This window comes from Aphelocoma coerulescens, chromosome 3 (assembly GCF_041296385.1).
Source record: "Aphelocoma coerulescens isolate FSJ_1873_10779 chromosome 3, UR_Acoe_1.0, whole genome shotgun sequence".
Taxonomy (NCBI): domain Eukaryota; kingdom Metazoa; phylum Chordata; class Aves; order Passeriformes; family Corvidae; genus Aphelocoma; species Aphelocoma coerulescens.
Window position 1 is genome coordinate 96,769,561 of NC_091016.1, and position 27,450 is coordinate 96,797,010.

Consider the following 27,450-nt stretch of genomic DNA (forward strand, 5'->3'; position numbering starts at 1 on the left):
AACACATACTAGGCAATTTGGTAGATAAAGAACAGAAGCAGCTGTTCTGTGCACAGATATAAAATACTGGAAGCATGGGTTTTGGAAAATTATTTCATGCCTTAAATACCATGTCAAACAGCCAACAAGTTTGTGAATAGGGGTCAATCCCATTGACATGTTTTGCTAGATTACCAAAAGTCTTTTGACAGGGAAATAACTCAAAAAAAACTTTAGATGAGAATAGAAGTTCCTACATGATTAAGAGATGGAAATTAGAATGCAAAGATAAATGATCAATTTTCATAGTGGTCAGAGTTCACAGGGGAGATCCCCAACAAACTGTGCAAGATATGCTGATGTGACCTTTGACAAATTTTCTGATGTTGTCGTGTTATACATTTTAGCAAGTACAAAGACAGTCTGTGAATAATAATGAAAAGTTCTTACAATACTGGTGGGCAATAAAGTAATTAAACCAAAAAACATAAATAAATAAACATATCACATTGCATAAAAAATTATGTGTTCTGAGCTGATCATTGTGACTCAATCTGAAATCTAGGGGTTAAAGTAAATTGTTCCATATAAACATCTGCTCAGTATTTGGTAGCAGTAGAAAGCAAGCAAACAATCATAATGTTAAGAATTATTTGAAAGTAATGGACAACTACTATACTAGACTGTAAAGAATTGGGTCACAATATGAATGTACATGCTGGATTCCTAAATTTCAAAAAAAGTGTATTAAAATAGCTTCAGAAAAAGAGAAATAAAGGCAGTGCATGAAAACAGTCTCTGAAGGAATGACTAAGCCACAGCTAAATAAATTTGGGCTCTTCATTATTAATAAAATATGCACAAAGGAGAACTGACAGAGATTTATAAGGTCAAGAGGGACATGAAAATTATGGGCAAGAGGACAAGGAGGGTAGGGATTGATTTTCCATTTTTTTCCAACACAAGATTAAAGGCACATTAGAACAAGCCAAGAGGACACTGGCTCAAAACAGAAGGACATGGTGCTTCAAGCAATGGGTTGTCAAGTTGTCTTCACTCTAGGAAACTGTACCTGTTAAACGTTTAACAAGTTGGACAGAAACTATTGATGGAAGAAAAATCGCAGAACTTCTAAGTTTGGGAAGAATCCCTGGGTATTATTTAGTTTAACATCCTTGCTCAATCATGGTTGACTACCATAGGTTGCTCAGGACTATGTCTCCACTGACGAAGCCTCCACAACTTGTTTGGGCAATCTGATCCTGTGTTTGATCCCTCTCACAGTATTTTCTTTTTCTTATGCTTAAATGCAATTACTGGTATTTCAATATGTGACCACTGTGCGTTTTCCTGTCACTGAACAACTCTGGATGCAGTCTGGATCCATTTTTTTTACCTCCTCCCACCAAGTATTTACACACATTGATAAGAAGATATACAAATGACGTCTATCTTAGACCAACTGAGTACATGAGGGAACAGCCCACCCTGGCAATATTACTTGTGATACTGATGCGCAATGACCCCATAGTGCTAACAGGAAGACAAAAGTTCTCTTAGCACTCTGCCCAAGAATTTCTGTACAGGCTACAGAACAAGCTTGATTCATTTATCCAAACATCAACGTTAATAGGCATTTGGAATGTTATAGGATATTAGAGATATCAGGAAAGCTAACAAACATGACTTGGAATTGATGGGAGAACTGTTCCTTTGTGAAGCAGAACCTGAAGGCCAGGCACAGTGTTTTAGGTGTCTCAAATGTGATTAGACAACTGTGTGTGGGCTGCCAAGTCATCACAGATGAGTTCATCCTCAATTTATGTGTTTTCTGGCATCAGTCCTTGTCTTTAATAATACTTATTTTATATTACCTATTTTACATGTTGTAAAATAAAATATGTACTGGGTGTTAAAAAATACCCTGTTTATTATCTTGACTGCTGAAGCAACAGAGTCATTGGTAACAGGAAACTGCATAATTGAAAGTCTTCTAAATTCTTTGGAGTAGTACTTGCTTCTTTCTGGATAAAAATGTCCAGAAAAATAACTTGTGTTATTGTTAAGGTCTTTCTTCTAGCTTAGATTGGTACACAAGTTTCAACCTGTACCTGTATGACAGTTAATTCAGAAGAAACAATTCAATAGTTCAATATTTCTGTCACCAATGCAGACTTCAACAGTTATCAGTCAGACTCATGGAATGACAAACTGTGTCCACTGTGATGCTGATAGATTCAATTGCAATTTTGATTTTTTTTATAAGAGTGACTTCTATTTCATCAAGGTAAGGACTGCTAGATTTTTTGTGTAATTACTAGTATTTTATTTGTTTTTCTTTTATCTTCAAGTACATGTTTTCAATCCAGACATAAAAAATACCAACATTCTGGATATTTTTTGTTTCATATTTGTCAACTATAACACAATAACATAGTATGATTTGTTAAGATCTCCAGATACACCTTACAACAGCAAGAATAATGCAAATAAAATACTAGTAATATATTAAGATAGTGTTTATTTAATTTCCTCTTCTGCATTTCCTCAATACCTCTCTGCACATAACCTTTCACTTTTAGGAACTACAAAATGGTTTTATGAAGTGCTATAGGGTCACCATGTTGAACAAAAACACCTTAGTTTGCAGACAAATGAAAAATTCCATTCTGCTTTGTAAAGAGTAATCTGGATATCCTTGAATTCAATGCCAGTTCCTGATCTTGTCTATGTGCATAAATTAAGTTTACATTTACTTGCTTTGAGTCAGTTCATAAAATAGCTCAGACTAACTACAGATGATTTCAGTTACATTTGTAATTCTTTCTGTAATGCAGTGAGAATATAAAAAGACAAAAAAAGGAAAACAAACAACAAACCCCCCTCCATATGCTCAAGTTTAGAAATCTCAGTTTTGTTTGGAAATGTACATACACGTTCCAACATTATTATACCACTGTGGAACCTCAGTATAATCTATGAAGCGAGACTGGCGTGTAATTGAAGGCTATAGACATGACAGCAGGAAAGAGAAAAGATTGTTTAGGTAGTAGCTAGATAATCTTAACCAAAGGAAAGCATAGACTGATTACAATGAAACATTCCAGAATACAGGGCAGCCTTTCAGACTGCAAAATAGCCTGTGTGGACAGCAGGCACACATTCTATATTTGAGCTTTTAAAAGCTAACTCGAGCAAAACATTTTTAACACAGACTTTAAAGAAACCAGTAATATCAGAAAGATGGAAAAGATAATTAGATGCCAGAAAACTGCTACTTGGTTAGTCCCAATCCTAATATAGTCTGAATGAAAACTATCCATAATGAGAAAGTACACTGAAAAAGGATACATGGGAGAGGAACATCAGCTGTTACGTACTGAGTCAAGAATTGCTATACCAATGCAAAACCATGTCCAGTGGAAAAAATCAGAAACTCTTGATTTCAGTTTTTCCACCATTATTCCATATGTTAGCACATTCCATAATTGACACTGAAGTCAATGTGAAAAAAGGAAAGGAAAAATACTCCACCCAAATAGAAACAAACAAACTCAAATGCTCATTGGTTTTGAATGTCTTGTGTCCTTCCTGTGATGTCGGAACAGCAAAACACGCCTGCACTTCTTTTCTGTTGATTTCAGTGATCCAACTTTTGAGTTTAAAGTTAGCTGTCCATCATTATTTAAATAACAATTTATTTAAATCATTACCTTTTCAATCATATTAAAACAATCCTGCTGACTGGATATTTGGATATTATTTAGTACAAGTCTCCTGGGATACCATAAGTAGGAGTGGGAGTGCAAATTCTATATTTAGAGTGCATTTTCTACATGAGTCCCTTCACTTTGTGTCACTATATTTATAAATTACCATTAATGAAAGTTTCCTACTTTTGGGGAGGTCAAAATATAAGAACTTCACGACACACCATGTTACTTTAAAAATATTAGATTTTTTAGATAATAACTTCTTTTTTTTTACATCTGAATAAAATAAAACTAAACTAAATTTTATTTTAATCATTAAAAATGCTTTATTCAAATTAAGCTGTTTCTGCCTGTTTCAAACCAAACCCAAGCCAAAATGACAAGTAATAGGCAAATTATGCCACTCAACACTTTGGTAAGAAAATTGTCAGTTATTTCACAAACAACAAATGGTGAATATGGTGCTAATTTGGAGATTATCACTCTATCTTATGATCACACAGTCAAATCTCTTGTTTCCAGTTACTCATTAGACAAAAAATGTTCCTTATTTAACTCAGTCTCTTGTTAGGATTGTGTAATACAGTGCTGAATTACGAAATCTGTGATAAAAACCAGGCTAATATAAATCAATTTATAACTTTAAATATGTACAAACCATCACTATTTTCTTTGTGTATTTCATCTAATTTACAGTAGAGAAGAAGTGATAATATTTTTTCTAATTATATAGATCCTAAGGAAGATAAATATAAAAGATATTAAAATGTTTGAATTTAAAAATTTTAAGGCTAGAAATATAAATGTCACTGTAGAGCCAAATCTGATAAAATATGAAGATTGCTTTATGCAGTTTCAACATTAATTTAAATGTTTAATTGCATTCATTATCTACTTTCAAAGCAAATATAAGTGCATTTTAAAACAGACAGGAGAAAAAGAATTCTTAACTGGTGATCAGTGATGTGCCCTTACTGTCCGCTATGCCAACATTAGCTTATCATTGTTAGAACTGATTTTATAACACCGAAAATGCAAGAGCATAGAATGAGGCCTTGCATATAGAGAGTTTATTGAAACAACTATTTCTTTCTGTTATGTGGATTTCAGGCATTAAAGAAAAATCATTTTGATTGTGCGGTCACAGAATAACAGAATTGTTAGGCTTGGAAGCGACCATCCAGTCCAGCCCCACTCCCAAGGCAGGGTCGCCTGGAGCAGGTTACACAGGAACACCTCCAAGTCTCCAGAAAGGGAGCCTCCACAACCTCCCTGGGCCTGTTCAGTGCTCTGCCACCCTCAGTGTAAAGAAGTTCTTCCTCACGTTGAGGTGGAACTTGTGTTTTAGTTTATGGCCACTGTTCCTCCTCCTGTCACTGGGCACCACTGAAAAGTGTCTGGCACCATCTTCTCGGCACCCACCTTTGAGAAATTTATACAGAGTCATAAGATCCCTCTTAGTCTTTTCATTCTAGACTAAACAGTAGTGACAGGTTAGATTCTAAAGAATAATTTCCTATCTGGACTGAAAACCTGTGAGCCAAGTTTTAGCTTAGTGGTATTTTTTGCCGTAAGAATAAACCTTTGAAAAGAGGGCTTTTGTGAAGAATCCTGATCTTCTTTTTATCTAAATCTCAGGAGAAGGAACAAGATACACAAGGATGTATACCAAACTTATATTCAATCCAGGTAAGATTAGGGATTTTGTTTAAATGTCTGAGTGGAGCAATTAAATTTAGGAGAATTGAATTCAGGTCCCATATTTTTTAATTATGAGGATATATAACTTTCACAATAACATTATTCAGCTAGAGGAAGAACAAACAATTTTTTCTTTATTTCAAACAACAAACTTTTCTGCATTAATTCTATGGTAAGAATTGTGAGGTTGTTTCATAGATAGCAGTCTTTTTTTTTTTTTTTTTTTTTTGTGGAGTTAAATGGATTGTCCAATTTTTTCCATCCAATTCCACTTGTACTGAATGAGTCACTTTATTGTAACAAAGTGAGGCCTTTCAGTGCTAAAGCTTTACCTATTGTTATCCTTCCAAAGTTTGAAAACACAGCTTTTGAGATTAAAGTATTTTTCATTCTGTGATTTGGCAGTTGATAGGCTAGACCCACCTCTCTCTGCAAAGCAGAGTATTGTTGATTCATAAAATAGATAATGAAACTGAAAAAAAATATTTTCACTTTTGAAATGACTTTATTATTTCTTTCTACATATCTAAGTGATTTTCAATTCCTAAGGCCATCACACTTTCTCTGCATTAGCTTTTGAAGATAGTCTTTGTCTTTTTCTGTACCTTATTGAAGTTTGGGCTACATTTTGTATCTAACCATACTGTAAATAATAGCTATTCCTGATGTAGTGATATAAAATCTATCAAATAAATAAATAAATGAATATTTAAAGTTTTCCTCTACAGAGATGTCTTTTGTAACTAGAAGTATAACACCAATGATCATACAAGTGCTAATATTCAAGGACATTAATTTGGCTTATAAAAGAGCTTTGAGAAACCAGTTAAAACCAGAAGACTAGCCTTTTGTGGAGTTGCTTTAATATGTGTGAAAGGCTGGTCCAGCAAAGTATGCTCCATCATCCAGGAGTTTTAACAGCAGTCCACTCAGTTTTAAGCTTTGCTTAGTCAATAAAAAAAGAATTTATTAAGATGGATTTTCTATTTTGTGGAGCAATGCAGTAATTGGATAATAACAGGTTCCTGAGGTAAGATGTTGATGAGGATATCACTTTATCTTTAAGCTGAGTTTCCTTAACATGGCTGCTTTAAACTCAGTGTAATTTTTAATCTTCTATATAATTGTAACAATAAACTGCTGGGTATAAATATGTATCCAAACACAATCATAGTAGATGTAAAATGTTTTACCGTCAATGACCCATGGTCAAATACCAATGAGCTCAATGAGCTGTAAGTCAATATTGGCTTTATATTCATTAGATGATAGCATTTTACAGACATTGTGTTGAGCACTAAACTGTGATACTTTCTGAATAACATTAATGGCTTATACTTAAAGATTATATGACATAGCTCCCATTTAAAATCGAGCTTAGTTGTGCTTTGGTACATCATAGACACAAAGTAAGTTTTGTGTTACTGAAACACAGTAAAATGTATACAGCCATACGACTATATTGCATCCTTTTAATGTTGATTTCTCAGTATTTCACTTATTCAGAAGAAACTTTGTGTCTTCCTCTTGATCAGGAAGAAACAAGTGGATGGTGCAATGTCACTAGGCTTTGGTGCAACAGAAACTTCTATATGAATATCAAGACTGGACAGAGATACTTTTTTTTAACAAACATATCTCATTTAGTGTAAGACTCAGTACTACATATGTTATTTGGAAATAATGGTGGGTTGTCCTGGGTCTTTAAGAATCAAGGAAATATAATAGAAGAACTAGAAGAACACAAAGCAGTACTCTGCAGTACGCTGTACAAGCAAACTATCTACATTAATTTAAAATAGAGTTTAACAAGCTTAGGAGAGAAACTCTATAAAAAAAGCAGTATTCTTAGGTTTAGCAATTAAGTAATCCAGTATAGCACTACTGAATGCTGCTTTGTGCTCGTCTATTGTATTTCCTTTACCAGGTAGCAAAAGGAAATTGAGTTTTTCAAGCAGGACTTCCCCCTTCTGAACTCGTGCTAGCTGTGACCAATGGCTTGTCTTTTATAACCCCAAATCATGGTTTAAGGCAGTGTTCCTTTGATAATACTTCTATAGTGGATATTTTAATTTCTAAACAAAAGAATGGTCCTTTTTTCTTTTTCTTCTTGTGCAGGTCAGTGTACTTTGTACTCAATTGCAATCTTGTTTCTCTGCCTCAGTAAGTCAGAGTTAACATGCACTGCTAACCAATCTAGAAACTTTAAACTTAGAGAAATTTTTATTTCTTTATTAATTGATCCTATATTTGAACATAGATACATGATGTCAAAATTTTAATAGACTGAAGAAATACCTACAGCTCATGTCTTTTAATGATGTGATTATTTCAGTAGGGATGTGTACATTATGAAAATAACAGCAAGAAGACAAACTTATTGATATATTTCCTTCTTTACCACTCCAGGCTATGGGTTGGAATGCTTGTCTGCTTTTTTAGACCAAAAAATGGAAAGCAAAACTGAAAATACTTGAAATTTTATGCATTATTTTATTGATGGCATAATAACGTATTAATGATTCTAAGGCAAGTAATTGGTACACTAATAAAGAGTAGCATAAATTTGATATAAAAGGAGTGTTTAACTAAGTACATGGAAAAAATTATATCTTCTTTAAGTACTTGTGAAAGGATTAACATAAAAGAGGACAAAGTCAGAATAAGCAGTTCAATTAAAAATTCAAAGTGGCTATCATATTACAGCATTTTTCCAAATTTTTTCAGTACTTTACCAATTGCTGTGTTACCTGCTCCTTTTCCTTGTACTGTGTATTCCTTACAGAATCAGATTGTCTTTCTAGAATTCCTTACACAGTCTTCATTTCTATTGCTAGATAAGATCTGAATCTGTTCAGGGACCAGATGTAGCAGGGAATCTCACTCCCCACAAGAGCTTATCTGTTTGTTACTTAACCCGTCAGATAACTCAAGCAGGGCAAGCTGTCTTGTAGTGAGTTATTTTGGCACTATGGGGTTAACACTGGTCTGGCATCTCCCAGCTGCCAATGAACATCTTGATGTTTAAGTGAGATCTGGGAAGATAAGCTAGATTTCTGACTGACAGACACCTCACTTTATGACCATAAAAGCCGCTCCAAACTTTCACAAAGGAGAAACCTGTACATTTTCCTGGAACTGTACGGAGTTTCTCCCATGAATAGAGACGCTTCGCAGTTACTCCCCAGGGATTAAGTGAAGGAATCTGTGCAGAGTATTGTCATTCCAGTGGTAAGTTACAATTGACTCCTAATCAATACTATTTCTTTTGCTAGTTTTAATGTAGGTCCCTTGATGTCGTGCACTATTTTAAGTTATGCTGTAATCTGCTAGTAGTTCTTTAGTTTTATACTGTGTAGTAAGTAATTCTGATTAAGATCTTTTATCTGTTGTCTCTTGTTTGTTTAATAAATAGTTCATTTTTATAAATAGACCTGATCTGTAATTATTAGAACTTGAGGACCAGAGGGATTCCTTAAACTGTTGCCAAAATGTGAGGCTAAGGCAGGGCTTGAATGAAGCTTCCACTTGTCCTATGGCACTGAAACCACCTCACATGGGCTGTATTTTTTTAAACTCTGTTTCATTTCTTTAAGAGCAGATCTTGCTTTTAGAGTGAATATATATGAGGTTTAGTACTATGCAGTAGAAAGTCAGTGCATTACACACCTCACTGTTTAGAATAATTTTGCTGCTATATCCTTAGAGATGAAAAAAAACCATGAAATATTTGATTTTTTTAACTATCATGTAGGGGATTTTTAGGTTAATGTTAACTCTAAGTCTGAGACTTCTCATCTGTGCTGTTGCTCTTTTATCTTTTCTCTTTGTCTTCTTTCTTATTCATATCTTCCTGCTTAAAGTATTTCCCTTGCTTAAAGTGAGATTTTAAAAGCAATCTAAGTGTTGCATTGTTATTTTTGATTCTGATCATCTGTCTCTGGTGTTACATGTACACATTTTAAAAAGACAGGGTTACATTGATGAAGGGTAAGTAAGCTCATAGTTTTCATCTTAATTAGTCAAGCACTGCAAAGACTTGGGACAAGGCTGCATCTTAATCATCCAAAAAATCAGTTTTCAGGCTCGTTTCTTATGCAGTTTCAGTCTTGGGTGACTTGCATCCTTCCAAAGGAATCTGAGCATGGTTTAGGAGTATTAATAGTATGGGTGCAAGTTGTTTCTAGGCTTGTGGGTCAGAATATAGTCTTGGCACTGTTTATGAGTGTATATTTTTATCACATCTCCCTTCCTCCCCCCCATCCCCAAACTACAGGATATATCTCAAAGATTATTCCTAAAAAAAATCCATATTTTTCCAGGGACATCTAAGTTTCTCTCAAAGGTATGTACATTTCCTTCTATTTTACCTCTGAAGCCTTACAAAAACTTACTTAATCACACACAATACAGAGGTACATGAATGTGATTCTTTCTCTATCCCAGGTCCAGTCTTTCACTAACTTATGCGAATATTTGACAGAGTTCACATTCCATTTCCTAAGCAAATAAATTCACATATCTGAGGAGTTCCACCTCAAATCCCACTAGCTGGTTATTAGCTCTCCCCAGAAGAAGAATGAATGTCTTCTGATTTTACTGGTATTATCAAGCATGCAATGGAGTCAGTACTGAAATACAGAATATCTCTCTCAACTGGTGGTTTCAAAATGTGCTGTGGAGTCATTCTCTTCCTTTTTTTACACAATAAATGATTAGATTAGTTTCTTTGTTTCTTTTTCCTTGAAACCAGAGATTCAATTTTCGTGCACTGTAGACTGGATCCGCTTTCTTTTTCGGAAAAAATACCTTCCCAGATGAGAGAATCAGGAACCTTTTGTTTAATTAGAATTCTATGAAACACAATGCATTTTCCACATAAAGCTGTTCCCAGGCGATAACATCTAGCATCACTGAGTTTAAAAAGTTGCAATTTTGTTTTCTTTAGAAGTCAAGAAGAAACAATATCCTTTTTATTCTTTATTTTCTATATATATTTTTAGGATGGAATAACTTTGTGTAATCTTAGCACACCAAAGATTTGAAGCCAATATATAGAGTATGATGATAAAAAATGATACCTCAGTGTAAGAATCTGATACTGAAAAACTGTTCCATTTTTGCCAATAAGGATTTTGTAATAATAATGAATACAATTATAATGTCTATACTCTGATATTACTCTTCTGCTTTCTTTTCCTTTTTCTGCTGTTCAGGTAATGATATGATACTATTTTGTTAAAATTTATTTAATTATATTAGGTGACAGATGAGAAGGTGGGAGACATGATACTATCCTCTACAGCCTGAGAATTTCTTTGAGGATACAGGAAACTACCAGAATATCTTCCAAAAGGGGATTAGTCATGTTTCAAAGTCCTATTCAAGTTGCACAGAAAGGAACAGATTATTCATTGAAAGAGCACATGTATTTGGAGACAGGTTCATGTACCTCTTGTAGAGCTACATTATAGGTTCTGCTCTAATTTCTTCTCTCCAACCATCCTTCAGTTCTGTAATGATGCCTATATTTTTTTTTACAAATGAGAGAGGAAAAAGGACTTTCCAGGCTACAGTATTCTATCCATTTTCTCATATTTCTTAAAATAATCCAAGATTTTCAGTTCTTCCTGGTATATCTGGAACTCTTTCAAACACTCTGTCCTTGACTCTCTTCTGTTTTATGATGGTAATAATTGTTATGCTGTGGTTACCCAATCTCAACCAACCAAATGTTTCAGTCTCTAAACCAATAATTTCTCTATTGCAAAATATATACAGTGTAGCAGATGTAATGGTAGAATAGAAACAGAGAGAGGAGAAGCTATAAAAAAAATGTTGTCTTGCTTTTAGGCTAAGTCTGCTCATCATCTGCTGGAGAGAGCTAGGATTGACAGTGATACTAAATATAAATTTAACAACTACCCCGTTAGAGGACGACTGTAACAGATTTGAATCGCTCCACAACAGTGCACCTGCCAGTGTCTGTAGTGTTTGTACTCACAGTAAGGCCTAATGGCCATTTGTTATCTTTGGAAGGATGGACTGTTCTTTTGTATAGGACAATGAAGTTGAAACCAGTCTTCTTTTAGCAAGGACAATGAACCATGAAATTGGGCAGAGACAGCAGTGAATCAATGTAGCTCATACAGAAACAAAGAGCTCAGTACTGGACAGCAAAAGTGTTTGTGATTTTTTTATTCATCATTTCTGTTGCCTGCTCTGCCTGTGGGCATTGTTGTCTTTCAGATGTTTTGCGTGTATTATATAAAAAACTTAAGGACTTTTACGTCTGAAATCCTGACTGATATCTGTATTAAAACTGTTCTGAAGAAATCAATATGTAAAGAAACCTCATGTTACTGTTCCCATGAGATCTTGGACCCAATTCCTATTTGGATAGTCACTTTGCCTTTCATATTTTTCCCTCTCTTGTCTTGCATATATCTTTCTGTCCCTATCTTTTCTCCATATCATCTTCTTGAGAAATATAGCTCTGATTTCAAACAATTCCACTGTTTCTGTTTTCTTCAGGAAAATAAAAGGTTAAGTGTTTTTCAGAATCTGGAAGCAGACAAGCCAGATGGCCATTTGAGCAGAGAGAGCATCTGATGGTTACCTGCCTATCTGGTAGCTTTAGACAGTGACTCTAGTGTGTTGTACTGGATACTCAGTGGAGCAGAGAAAAGAACAGAGCTTTGAGACCAGAACGAGGTACCAGATGAGAAGCTGACAAAACCAATAATGACAGGCATTTGTCCAATATGACCTATTTCCTCAAATGAAAATAAATATTCAGAAAAGGTTGACCATTTGTTGAGACTTCAACCAGTATGCATTTTACTTTGGTCTTATTACTAGTTTTACTACCCAGGTTCATCAGCAGACTTCTCACATGTGTCTGCTTTTGCTCAGTTTTGGTGTTCTTTGGGTTGATTTAGTTTTCAAATGAACAAAAGAAAAAGAAATTACATTTGTAGCATTAATCACATTTTTCAGAATTTATAGGTTGACAGAAAACCATCAGTGATGAAGACGGGATAAATTCAAAAACAAAAGTAGGCTTTCCCATTAAAAACTTCTAAGTAATTTATACTTAGAAGTAGTATCTAGTAAAACTCACTATGCAACTTTACTCCTATGAGAAAATGTCTGTTCTTCACTGTGCAATTGATATCTAAGATGAATGTAGTAGATCTTCTCCATCTTGACTGGATTTATTTGTGATATGCCTAATCTTACACAAGTTTAAAATTGTTGACTTTTTGGCTTCTTCCAAGTTTTGTTGTTTGTGTTTTGGTCTGCTTTTTTTTTGCATCATCTTTGTTTGAATTAAATTGTCAGTATCATTGATAATACTTATTGGAAACAACTTTTTGTTTAACTCTCCTCATGACTTAAGGCATTACTGAGATTCCTGGAACCCAAGAAGATAAAATTGGCATGATTCAGTGTTTTCCACTTAAATATATCATTAAAAGTATCACTTTTATCTAATCATAAAATGTTTGTGTAATTCTTGGAGCATGAACAAAACAGTTGCACATAACTGAGGAGACAGTCTTGCTGGACACGTTATTGCTCCTGACAGAGGGAGAAATGGAGGGCGTTCTTCTTGAACCAGAAGAATAAAATTCTTAAGTAATTTATCTGGAGTTTCTTCATTAAGTATTCCTTTTGGTAGATCCTGAGGAAAACAGGAGATAAATTTTTGAAGAAATTAAACAAAAGAAAACCATGCCATAGGTTCAGAGTGAGCACAGTATTGAATTAAGCTAAATAAGATTTAATTTGGTGTCTGACATAGTTTTATGTTTTTCATTAGTGGGGACACCATCTGTTTTAACAGAAGATGGTGTATTTAACACTGCTACATATATATTTGGGAGGCAAAAAATACCAGTGTGGAGAAAGGTTCCATCTTACTGTTATCTGTCAGAATTTCTGTATGTGATATTTAAGGAAACCTTCAATACGGTTAGTGAACATTGCATTCAAATTCAGAACAGCTGTATAAATGAAGCAAATTATGATGGCATCTTTGCTGTTCATCCTTCTAGTTGTACTCAGTAAGGCCTTTCACTTAGTACAGATTAACAACATTGTTTTGCATTTGTTTGTATCTCTGTATCTTGGTAAATGTCTGCGTTGCTCATCAATAATAAGAGCTGGATAGATCCTCAGTGTATGTGGTGCGTTGACCTTAGCTGGCTGCCAGGTGCCCACCAAGCTGCTTTCTCACTCTCACTCCCTTCAACAGGACACAGGGAGAAAATATGATGGAAGAGCTCATGAGCTGAGATAAAGACAGGGAGATCACTTGCCAGTTACTGTCATGGGCAAATAGACTAGACTCAGGGAAAAACGTTTAATTTATTGACAGCTATTTGTAATACAGTAAGACAGTGAGAAATAAAAACACCCTCCCTCTCCCCTCCTACCTCTCCTCCTGGTTTTTTTTCCAGTTTCAGCTTCACTCCTAACTATTCTACCTCCCCCTGATCATGCAGCCAAGGGGGATAGAAAATGGAGCTGTAGTCAGTTCATAATGCCTTCTCTCTGCTGCTCCTTCCTTCTCACACCCTTCCCCTGCTCCAGCATCAGGTTCCTCCCACAGGATGCTGTTCTTCATGAACTGCTCCAATACAGGTCTTTTCCATGCAACACAGTTTCTCCCAGAAAATCTGCTCCTGCATGGGCTTCTCTGTGCATGGTGCAGATAGAGAAATGATGGTTTCAGTAAGCTGTCTTTGAAGAGGACTGTGTCAATGTTTTTGAGGGTTTTTCAATTCTTCTCAGAGGGGAAGATTTTTGCCTCATAATATTTGTTACGGTAGATTGCCTTATAATTATCAATAAGGATTAGAGTTATCAGATAAACACCACACATAGAATGTCAGGAAGCATTTCTGCTTTTAGAAATGGGACGATTTAGATAATGTGTGCTCCCATGTCACTCTTGATACAGATTCAAACGATGATCTCCTGTGGTTGTTAAATAGTGAATATAGAAAGCGAATAATGGTTAAAAAAGAAATGTAATTTACAATGCTGTACTGGTTTTGGTGGAATAGAGTTAATTTTCTTCATAGTAGTTTTTACAATGCTGTTTTATATTTGTGACCAAAAGAGTGTTGATAACACAGGGATGTTTTAGCAGTTATTGCACAGCATCAAGGTCTTTTCTGTTCCTCACGTGAACCCACAAACAAGCAACTGGGGTTATACAAGAATGTGGGAGACAACAGATCTGGGACAGGTGACCTAAACTGACCATGTCATATAATGCCATACTTGGCAATAAAGGCTGGTTAAAAGAAGGAGGAAGGGAGGGACATTTGGAATGATGGTGTTTTTCTTCCCAAGTCACTGTTACATGTGATGAAACCCTTCTTTCCTGGAGATGGCAGAACATCTGTCTGCCCATGGGAAGGGGTGAGTTAACTCTTTATTTGGCTTTGCTTGCATGCATGACTTTTGCTTTTCCGATTAAACTGTATTAATCTCAACCCAAGAAGTTTCTCACTTTTACTCTTCCAATTCTCTTCCCCATCCCACTGGGGGATGGGTGTGAGAGACTGGCTGTGTGGTACTTATCCTACTGGGGCTATTCCACAACAGATACCAAGCCAAATATACATATTCACAGCCTATTCATATATAAATATATATCTGTAAAAAGTGGCCTGTTTCTGTTAACGATCCTATAGGACTAAATATTTTAAGTCATCAGAAGTTAAGCAGATTGTGTCTAAACTTCTCTTCTCCTAATGCTTGTTTTTCACTAAAATTCCCATTTTAACTTTCAACCAAAACTTAATTATTTGGAAAGATATCATGCTTCAATGCATCCCTGCTCAAAAAATTGTGGAGCTTACTGTTTTATAAAAGCTGCTGAAAGCATAATCCCATGCAAACAAGGATTGCTAAAACAGAAGTAATATTGAATAAAAAAACCTGTACATTTCATGATACATGGTTTATTAAAATTTCAGGTGAGCTAAACATTTATTTTAAAATTAATTATTTAATTTAAAGCATACTGGAATCACAACAATAACAAAAGAAAACATAGCAACCCCCAAAAGACAAAAAACTTTCATACTGAATGAATATCTTCAGTGACAGATGGTGTCTGAGAAAAGAACATGTCCCAAAGACTTCATTTTATTAGACTTTTGGCACACTGAAATGGAGTATACCTTTTCCGAATTTAAAGAAGATCTATAGCAAAATCTGATTTGATAATAATATGAAATATCAGGTGCAAATATTTCCCCAGATATGTACATTATAAACATTCTAAATCTAATTTTCTGATTTTTAAAAAGAACACATCATAGAACATTTTTGTTTTGACTGAGATATTAGAACACATTATTGTACAGGTTGTAAAATAAGCTCAGATGAGTGATTATCACTGCCTAGTGAGTACCAGTGCTTATCAGTCATTTCTAATTCATGTAAATGTGACATAATTTCACTTTATATAATCTTTTTTTAGGATTGCATTTAAGGAGTTTGTCAAAGAAGGTATTTAAAACTGGTTTAAGCATATCCTGGCGGGTTTTCTTTTCCTTTTCAGTATACCTTTGGATGACATGATAGCCTAACGTATTTATATTTATAATCGCAGGTTTTCACACATCCAAGAACTATAGTATAATCTAATTCTGTTTATTAAATTTTAGTAAGGCTTTTGACATTGTCCCCATTAGAGACTGGACTGAAAACTGGCTTGGTCCAGAGGGTTGTGATTAGTCACACAAACTCTGTCTGAAGGCCACTCACCAGTGGTGTACTCCATGCGTTGGTACTGAGTGAAATACTGTTTAGCATCTTGCTGAATTACCCAGAAGTTTGGACCAAGTGCACCCTCAGCAGGTTTGGAGGCAACGCAGAATTGGGAAATACAACTGATGTAACAGACAGATCAATCTGGACAGGCTGGGCAATTGGGCTGACAGTAATCTCACAAAATTCAGCAAAGGAAAATGCAAAGTCCTAAGCCTGCAGAGGAATTACCCCAGACACTAATACAGATTAGAGGCTAACTGGCTGGAAAGCAGGTCTGCAGAAAAGAACTTGGGAGTCCTGAGCCAGCAATGTGCCTTTCATGGCAAAGAAGGTCAAAAGCATGGTGGGCTGCATAAGGGTAAGCTGTGCCTGAAGGTTGGGAGATGTGATCCTCCTCCTCTGTTCAGCACTGTTGAGACACATCTGAAAGTCTTGGTCCATGTCTGGACCCCCTTGCATAAGAGAGACATGGATTGACTGGAGTAAGTCCATCAAAAGGGTACTAAAATGATGAAGGGACTGAAGCATTTTTAATTTGAATATAGGCTGAGAAAGCCGGACACGCTCAGCCTGGAGAAGGCTTGAGAGGATCTCATCAATGGGTACAAATTAAAACACATGGAATTCAGTCTAAATACAAGAAAATACTCTGTTTTTTAATTGTAGGGGTGGTAAAACTCTGGGAAAAACAACCCAGAGAATTTATGGAGTGTTTACACTTCAGAGATACTAAAACCATGACTGGATACAACCCTGGCTAACCTCCTGAAGCCAACTGTTTAAGCAGTGTTTTTGGACTAGAGAATCCCCAGAGGTTCCTTGAAATTTCAGAGATTCTGTGATTCTGCAAGTGTGTGAAATAGATTTTAAGCAATATGGTTTTTTTATGTAATAAAGTTATATTAAAACTGGAATATAAGCAGCAGCAGACAACAACAAATATAAATACATGCATTAAAATACTAGGTTTTTTAAAAAAATCATAGCAGGAAAATGAATATTTTTTTTTACTATTTTAATTGTTTCTTTTTTTTTTTTTTTTTTTTTTTTTAAAGTTAGGAACTATTGAACAGAAAAAGAACATTCAGCTTTGGAAATATCAAATATCTATCTCTATATATATAATATATATATAATACAGTTCACACTTTAATTTTCAGGTAGTTGTTCTGTCAAGTGCATAGCAATAGTGGAATTGCAGTGATGCTCAGACCATGACATATTTTGACCAGTGGGAAGGGAGTGAATAGGATCTCTTGTGACTCCAGACTTTTAATTTATTTTTTTGTATTGGCTTCTGAAGAGCATATTAAAGAGCATATATATTCAATGCCTCAAATAGATGCCCTGTGAGACATGACAAAATTAGTTCTTTGTGATTTACTATCTGCAAGCTATCCTCTATATTTAGCTATGAAGTGCTTAAAATGTTACTTTTTAAATCTAGTGCATTATTTTTTGAACACATGATACTTTGGCTCACAATGAATAATCCTATATAATCAGAGTTGTCTGAGTCAGTCAGCTCATTTGCAAAATGCTTTTCATCACAGTCTATTCCAGTCATTATACTCCTCAGTCTTTCATTATCTTCTCCATATCTTTAATTTTAGAGCATGTCAGAATGCCTTAAGAGGTTCACTAGATTTAACTATCGTATTAATATTTGCTGTTTGCAAAGAGTTTAGCATGTATTGGAAATCTCAGGCATTTAGTGTCTCAGACTTTGTAAGTCTTTGTGTTTTCTTATAATAATAAAAAATATACTATTAAAAGAGGCTGGTGGCTAAAGAAAAAAAGTTAGGAAGCAGGAAGATCTTGAAGAATCAATTGATGGACATTATTTATGTTACCAAGAATGCATTAGTATTATTCAAGAAAATGGGAAAGTGAGACTTTGAATTTTTGTTTCTGTGTTAGTCCAGAAGAGAGCTTTCATATAATTCAGAAAGGTTTTATAACCTTCTTGAACATTAAAAAATGTACCACGAAGCCCTGGTTCATAAAAATTCTCAATACAAGTAAACCATCAAGAATTATACTGACGCAAAAATCAAGTTTTACTGAGAATGGTGACGTAACTAGTTGCTTCCTTAATGAGCAGTGAAGTGACTGACAATTTGACATAATCCAACTTTCTTATTGCAACTTAATTTAGGTTATAACACAAAATTGATGTCATGCAGAAAATTTAAAGGGTAGTATCCATCATGATGCATGCCCACTGCATGTTTTCAGACATTCTGTTACTTGCTACAGACCAGTGCAGAGGTTTTCACCTATTCAGTTAATCTTTTTCCCTGTGCCTGTATTCAAGGGCTGGTTCTGGTCTCAAATCTACAGTGAGTGTCTCTGAGGGGTTTAACAAATAAATGCCCATTTTTTACTAAAAAGCAGGTCATCCAATAGTGCTTGGTTTTTTTACAGTTTCTCTGCTTATAGTTAATTTTCTTCCCAATAGCTCGCATGGGGCTAGGTTTTGTATTTATACTAAACACAGGGTTGGTAATACAGAGATGCTTTGTTATTACTGAGCAGGGCTTTAACACAGTCAAGGCCTTCTCTGCTTTTCCAACTGCCATGATGATGAGGAGGCTGGGGATACACTGGAGTTTGGGAGGAGACACAGCCACGACAGGTGACTCAAACGAATCAAAAGGGTATTCCAGAATATCATAGGTTAGCAAGCATAGTCCCGGAAGGGATGTCCTTGCTAAGGGGCGCTTACAGCTTCCTCTGGGACCTGATAGAACCTATCAGCTGGCCAGTTTGAATATGGACAATTCTCTAAGCCACTTAAAGTTGTGACTGCCTCTGTGATCCACACTTAAGAATAGACAAACTCCCCCCCAAGCTCTCTCTCGTTTCCAGCGCTGGGACAGGTGGCTGCGGGCCCCGTGCGGGGGCCAGCGGGCCCGGCCAGGCCCTGCTTGGGCCAGGCCGGGCTGGGCCACGGCCAGCCTGGAGCCGATGGACCTGTTCCAGCCGTGGAACACCCCCCACTGCGTTTCTGTGGGCAGCCAGAGCGGCTCGGCTCTCCCCCCTCTCCACTTCGATAAGCAGCATTCCAGCTGCAAGGCCGAGGTCAGTTTAACCCTTTTTGTGCTGTGAAGAGCTGAAAACCTGAGGGAAGAGAAAGAGGAGATGCTTAAAGCTGAAATTCTGTTGTGAAGCTATGATATATCAGAGTACCCCTTGTAATTTCGTGAAGATAATGGGGGGTGGAGTGTTCAACTCGTAAGCAAAAGCACCTGCGCTGAGATAGGCAGATGCTGAAGCAGCTGTAATTTCATGAGAAGTTTGGACGGGGAGAGATGGAAGCGATGAGGACTTTTGCTCCAAATGGGAAAGGAGAAAACCTCAGTTCCTAGAGATGCTCCCAGAGATAGTCGTAAAGATGAAGATGAGGAAGACCCTTTGCTCCCAGGGAAGGAGAAGGGCCTCTGTTCTTAGAGATGAAATGCTCCCAGAGATGGGTGAAGAGAACTTTTGTTTCTGAATGGCTCAACCTTAAAATTGTACCCCAAAAACCTTCAAGAGCGGACCCTCGAAAGCAGTTGTGGGAAAAGCTGCAAGTCAGGGGAAGGGACTCACATGCAAGCAGAGAGACCTCTTCCTAAATGGACTGAACAAAGTTATTTGGAAGTGGGTGGCTGTCTCGTTGTGATAATGTGTTCATAGCATGGGCAAGAGAGACTCCTCTTCCTAAATGGACAGAACAAGGTTATTATGGAAGTGATAAACAGACTGAACATCTTAAGCGTTGTCTTTTTACATTGTCAGTGGGAGAAGGGAGGAAGGTGGGAGGAGGAGAAGTGTTCTGAAGGTGTGGTATATATTTTTTTTCTTTTTTTAGGTCTGTTAATAAACTTCTTTATATTCTTTCAAGTTTGGTGCCTGCTTTGCGTTTCTCCTAATTCTTATCTCACAGAAGATAAACAGTAATGAGTATTTTGGACCAAACCACTACACAGACCGTATGAAATAATGCTCAGTACATAAAGTGGGTGGAAGAAGGAGGAAGGGGGAAACACTTGGAATGATGGCATTTGTCTTCCCAAGTCACTGTTATATATGAGGGTGCCCTGCTCTCCTGGAGAGGGCTGAACACCTGCCTGTCCATGGGAAGCACTGGATGAATTCCCTGTTTTACTTTACTTGTGTGCATGGCTTTTGTTTTCCCAATTAAATGGTCTTTATCTCAGCCCATGAGTTTTCCAGCTTTTACCCTCCCAATTCTTTCCCTGAGCCCATTGGTGAGGGAGTGAGTGAGTGAGTGGCTGTGTGCAGCTTGGTTGGTTGGTGGGTGGGGTTAAACCATGACATGATTAAGGAAATAGGGAAGGGAAGGGAAGGGAAGGGAAGGGAAGGGAAGGGAAGGGAAGGGAAGGGAAGGGAAGGGAAGGGAAGGGAAGGGAAGGGAAGGGAAGGGAAGGGAAGGGAAGGGAAGGGAAGGGAAGGGAAGGGAAGGGAAGGGAAGGGAAGGGAAGGGAAGGGAAGGGAAGGGAAGGGAAGGGAACACACAAATAAACGTAAACATATTTGTTTAAAAAAAATGAACATGTTTTAACTAACAAACCACCTTAACATTTTCTTAGGTAACATGCCCTTGGAAAACTTTGGGATTTTCCAAAAGAGGCTAATTTTGCTAGAGCACATTTTGAAAAGAACAAATGAATATTCTGTCTACATGAAATATACATCTGTCCTGGGTTGAAGTGTATTCTATTACCATCCTCATGAGCAGTGGAAATCAGGTGGGGCAGTGTTTCCTTGCCTCCTCCCCCCAGACTATCTTGCTGTTAATGGCCCATCATTGTCCTGCCGCATGATTCAGAGATAACTCCCTCCAGACTATCTTCTGTTAACGAGCCTAATCAACACTTGGCCTCATGACTCATTACCCCATTGTGAGATGCTCCACCCAGAGGGAGGAACCAAGCATCCCATCGTGGATATAATCTGGGACTCTGAACACCAGAGACACTCTTTCCACTGGATTTCCAGAGGACAGGAGCTACACAGCCACCACTGGAATTTCTGAGGAAGAGCAGACCCCTTCTACTACAGGATTGCCACTTCAGAGGACTGCTACCACCACCCTGCCTAACAGGGACTCAGGTTGTATCTTGACTCTGTCAGTGTTTTCTTTTACTTTCTTTTACTTTTCTTTAATTTCCATTAAATTGTTATTCTGACTTGATGCCTCCCACTGGTTTGTTTTCAAACTAGCACAACGTCCTACTAATTGAGTGAATTTATTTTGTTTTATTTCTCTGGTTTATACACAGAACAATGAAGAAAAGATAATGACTTATAATGACATGATATGTAAGCTAAGTAAATTTGCTGCATTTATAATTCTGACAGTATAAATTCTAATTATAGAATTATAGCAGCATGCTTTTAAGAGTCAAATATGACATATTGTGTAGACAGGCTACTTTATAAGATGATGCTTAATGCTTACCTACAGAAAAGTAGAAGATTAGCGAGATTGCAGAAACTGGAAAAGACATTTGTAATGTATATCATTAAAAGGAAATATTTTTGAAAAAAGAAGTGGGAGAGGTGTTGTATTGGAAGTGTGTTATTGAAATATATACTTGGAAGCTGTATATTTAGTTAGAAGATGTTATAAGTTGAAATGTCAGGATATAAGAATATATTTAGTATAAAAATATTTTGGTTCATTGTATTGTACCTATGACTGCAAATCCCAAAAAAACTTTTCTTCATCATATTCATGCTCTGGCTATTTTCTAGGATAAAATATGTAGCAGTTGCAGGTGAGAAGTAGTAGACACCATATAGCTTGATTTTTGTAATTCTTTTGATATGGCCTACAATATTTTCCCCACAGGATTCCTCTCAGGTGAGCAAAACCTTGATTGTAAAGCTGTACAAAAAGAACAGTTATTAAAGGTTTACTGTGAAACTTGAGGAATGAATTGAGCAGAATTCTAAGGGAGCCTGTGATGGCTCCAGTAATGTTCAGCAGTTTTATTAACAGCCTGGCTGATGGAATGGCAAGTACATGGATTAAATTTACGGATGACATCAACCTTTTGGAATCTGCAAGCACATTGAAGTTGAATTCAGAATAATTTTGAGAAAATGGAGAAACCGTCAGAAAAAGAGATGCAATTCTACAAGGACATTTGCAAAGTGGAAATAATCAGTTGCATGAAATGAGGACAGAGAATAATTGCCTAAGTTATTGAAGAAATTGGGTTATTTTATCTAGACAAAAAGGAGAAAGAAAGATCAAACAATAGCCTTTATATATAGAATACACCTGCCAAGAGTAAGGTAATAAGCTGTTTTCTCCAAGTCACCTGTAAATAGGTTAAGAAGTGAACACTATTTATTTCAGGATATTTGATATTTATTTTAGCTATAAAAATAGTTAAGCATTAGAGCACATTTGCTAGAGAAACTGCATGACCTCTGCCACTGCAACCCCTCTCTCACTTCAGCCATACTACCTGTGGGAGTTGAGATGTTGCATCCAGTTTCCTCTGGACTTTGGGAGATTAATTAGCAACATACTTTGGGACATGAATGGCAACATGGTAGCCAAGAGCTGTGTGGACTGGGGACCCATACACCTTGCTGGTAGTCAAATACGGCTATAATTCAATCACAGAATCATAGAATCAAAGAGTGGTTTGAGTTGGAAGGGACCTTAAAGTTCATCCAATTCCAACCCCCTGCCATGGGCAGTGACACCTCCCACTAGACCAGGTTGCTGAATGACCCATCCAGCCTCGCCTTGAACACTTCCAGGAATGGGGCATCCACAGCTTCTCTGGGCAATCTAATCCAGTACCAAAGAAAATGGATTACCATCTTTATAAATAGTGGACAGCACAGGGCTTGCTGAGCTTTCCTGCACACCAGGATTTTCTCTTGAGCAGAGACATCTCTCAAGAATTTCTTGCTGCAACAGTAAGTGACTAATAGCACATTAAACTTTGAAGTTAAGGTGAGTGATGTGGGAGACTGTGAATGCATTCCTTTAGACAAAAATGTTGACCATGTCTGGGACTAAGCTGCACGTAGACTCTTCTCTGAGATGGAATTTAGAATACAAAGGGACATTTCTGAAGCTCATGACTCAGTGTGTGAGGTGTTTCTCTGACATTTTTGTTTTACCCTCTCCTCTACGAGGTAAATAATCAAGCGTACCTTGCCATTGAATCTTGATAAATCACTGTTTCATTTCCTATCAAACTTTGTTAAATCACTTTTTTATAACAATGAACATATTTTTACTTGTCTCCTACAAGGGAAGTGAGTCACTCCATCCACTATAATATTTTTTTAAAGAAAATAGGAATAGTCTAGCTAATCTTTCCATACTAATGGGGTGAACTATCTGACCTATTACTGAAGCTTTTGGACAAACATTTTTTGTGGGATTATATGTATGTGTATGTATATATGTACACTTGAAGCTCCATGTTTCATTGCAGTGAAGTATCACTTAACAAATTAATTTCTTATATTATAAACTAATCATCATGACTCTTTTTTAACCATGAACCATTTGGTCAGTTAAAGCTCAGATGTTTACCTGCACTATTGTAATATAAGAGTTACTTGTCAGCTACACTATATTGTGTGCATGATCTTAGGGAAAAGGATATGGCCAGCTGTGATTATTCTTATTTCAATTTATTTTCCTCTCTGTCTTAACTTATGTTACTCCAGAATATCTTATTGTGGTAAAAAAATAGATCAGAATCATGTCCAGGACATAGTAACGCTTATCATCCTTTTAAAACTGCTTAATTAGAAGGACATCCTTAGTTTTTTGTAGAAATTCTATAGTTTGCAGTTTCCTGTAGAGTATGTAAAGAAAGAAAGAGACAGGCTGATGTATCATACAGATTTGTATGGTATATATAAAATATTTTGGTTGATATGTTTTGTTATATACCCCTAACACCTATAGAGCAAAATGTGCCACTTAGAAAGGGCAGCCAGCGAAAAGGGGTAACCTTTGTCTGTGTCTGTAAATGTGATACCTCCCACTGCTCAGAAAATTTTGGCAGCTAAAAATACTTCAGATAAATAGACTGTCCAGCCAATGTGACCAGATTCTATTTTTCATCCTTTTAGCCTAGTAAGCTTGTGACAGATACTTTCTTTGCAATGAATTATAGATGACACATATGAAGAAATTTTAGTTATTAGTGTAATGGCATTCTGGGACACAACATGAAGTTATATATGTATGTAATACGAGACTATACTGATCTGATGCATCAGTAGATTGGTTATAATGCTTTGATATCCATATCTATCACTGTTTCACTTTGGCTCTCGAAAAAGAACTGAGAGGACAGGAGAAAACATGTATTTTAGCTTACCTTATGGAAAGCAAGGGTTGCCTGTATGGAAAGCAAGGGCTGGCAGCTCAGCACAAACACAGCAGTTGAAAGGAGCTGCAAAGTATTCTCAGAAGATATTTGGAGCTGTATGGAAGCAGTCACTGGGAATGGATCAGCCAGAAAATGATTTATTCTCAACACTAACAGAAGGGTTTGACAAAGACAAATGTGAATCTATGCTGCGGGCAGGACACAGTGCCTCTATCCCTTTGAGTGTAGTCTGTGGATTGACATTCTACCAGGGATAAAAGAGATGACAATTCCCAGAAGACTGAAATATCATTATCAATATTTCACATACGGGAAAACCCTATGTGATTTCTGTAATCACTCATATGTTACCAATAAAGGCAGAGTCTAGATATTCACTATCAGTATCAGAAGAAATTCTGTAAGTGTATAAGTAAAATGGTAAATAAATAAATAAATAAATAGGGTTTTTTCATCTCAGAAGAAGAATTTTCTGCTTATTTAATAAGTATTGTTTTCAGGGTTGTGTATAGTTTTCTGTATATAGGTAGCCTGAACTAATAATTTATAATCTATCTTTTTTCTTTTCATGTGTCAAAATACATCCCCAATGCTTTAGTGCAACAATGTCAAATATAATATTGCAAGATGCATGGAAACCATTTTTTCCCCAATAATTTTTAATTTTGGTTCAGTACCTTAAGTGCACCAAAATCTAGGATTCACATCTGTAGCTTTACTGATTCTTCCCCTATGAGTGTGTCACCCAATTATTTTTCCTTAATCTGAGGCCAACAACCATATATTCTACAACTTTTCTCCCTCTTACTACGTAGTTTTCTTGTGAAATGTCTACTGACTGTAATTAGTGGCTTTTGCTATATCTCATGCGCATCTCATCTTTTCCAGCCTGCGATACAGAAGTTGCAGAATTTAAAAGAACACAAGTAGGCCTCTCTACCCTTCTAAAATTCCAGAAAATCATCCGACACTGTTTGATGGGCTACATTTTTCTACAAATCACAATATAGTCATGAAATACAATAATAACAGCTCTGAGCTCAGAAAGTGCCACTCATGAAATGATTTGGAGAACAGTATAGTATAAATTGCTTGTGATAAGAATACTTCAGTGGATAGCAAGAATATAATCCTTTAGTCCACTTTCATATTCTAATGCAGGCTAGGATTTGTAGATAATAGCAGGAAATCTGTCCCTTGGCTGATGGCATGGTTATCAAAAGCCCTAGTTCTTGCTGTTTCAAGCACCTGAGGATTATATTTAGGATGTATTAAATACCCAGCTCATTCTGATCATAAGTATCTCGATAATTTTATGACACTGTGCTAATTATGCCTTGCTAATCATGAATAAAAAGTGTCAGGAAAAATGTTACTATGAACTTTGCCATATCTTTTCTTTTCATGGTTTTTTAAAAAATTTTAAAAAACAAAGAATTTATGGAATCCAGAGGAAAAGGAAACCTGGGACACAACATTTTCATGCTAAGAAACAGAAGAAAATCATTAGTGTATGAGTCTGGATATGGAACAAAGGATAATCTTATAGCGGAGACGAAATAGAAAAGGTATGAACTAGGTCACAGGTATATAAAAAGGAAAGTAAAACAGACTTGGGGTGAGGCTATAGAGTTCATTTATTTTGTGGTGGTTATATGATTACATGGGCTAGCCCTATTCTGAGTCAAACAAGCACAGATGTGGTAAAAAGAGGTCTTGGTTCAACAGTACAAAAAGCTTTTATCTGGCCATTCTACAGAATACTACCAATGAGAAAAGGCAGAATAAGAACTGGTGACTGAGAAGTACACCAAAGGGAATTAAACAACCAGAAGTGAAAAATTTAAGGAACCTGAGTAATGAATCTGAATTAATTAACATAAACCTATTTCAAGCATGTATTACCAAATTAAAAAAAAATCTGAGTGTTATATTTATGCATTTCAGAAAGCACAATGCAGAAAATAATGAAATTTACAGTTAATAATATTAATGGATAGCAGAAAAGTGGAAGGTGGAAATGGAAAACAAATTTGACCTCCAAATCAGTTAAGGTGACCACATGAACATTTTTACAGCTGAAAATGATTCAAAGGATGATGATGCAGAAATGGGTGATTCACCTTCCAAAATAAAAACTTAAAATTACAGACTTGAAAGGTTACCTTTTTTAACCTTTGATAAGAATTTCCTTTAGAACTATTAGATAGTAAATTTAGATAGTAAATCAGTCACAGGTTTCAAAGGGAAAGTAGTCAACTACAAATTATGGTAATAGTGTCAGTATACTAAACATGGAACTATAATTTTTTTTAAGATAAGCCATCTGGCACATTCTGAGAGCATTAATGTTTTTAAAGGTCATATGTATCTTCTTACTATATTTCAGAGTAAAAAGAACTAATAAATACCATGTTTAAATTATATAACAACAGATATTGCTAATGAAGTTCTGATATAATGAACATTTATTTGAAATGCACTTACACCAAAACAATTGACTTTGCATTGTGTTTGCTTCATAAATTTGGAAAATGTACAGCTATAATGAGACAGGCAACACTTTGCCATCCTAAACTTGGCTTCAGCTTATCTCAAACACTTGTTCAGTCTCCCCTTAAACTGACAGTTTTTTTATCCACAGCATTCTTTGTCCAGGAGTAGTGCAGATCTGCTTGCTATGATGTGGAGAATCAGCTGCACTTGATTAGTCTGAATCGGTATTCTAGTAGCTTCAAATGAAGGTCACAAGTCTGAGGAATGGAACAGAGAATAAACAGCTGAACAGTTCCTCCATGCCCACTATGACCCTCACAGGTTTGTAGACTTTTGCTGTATTCCTTTCATATCATCATCTCCTTTTAGTTCTT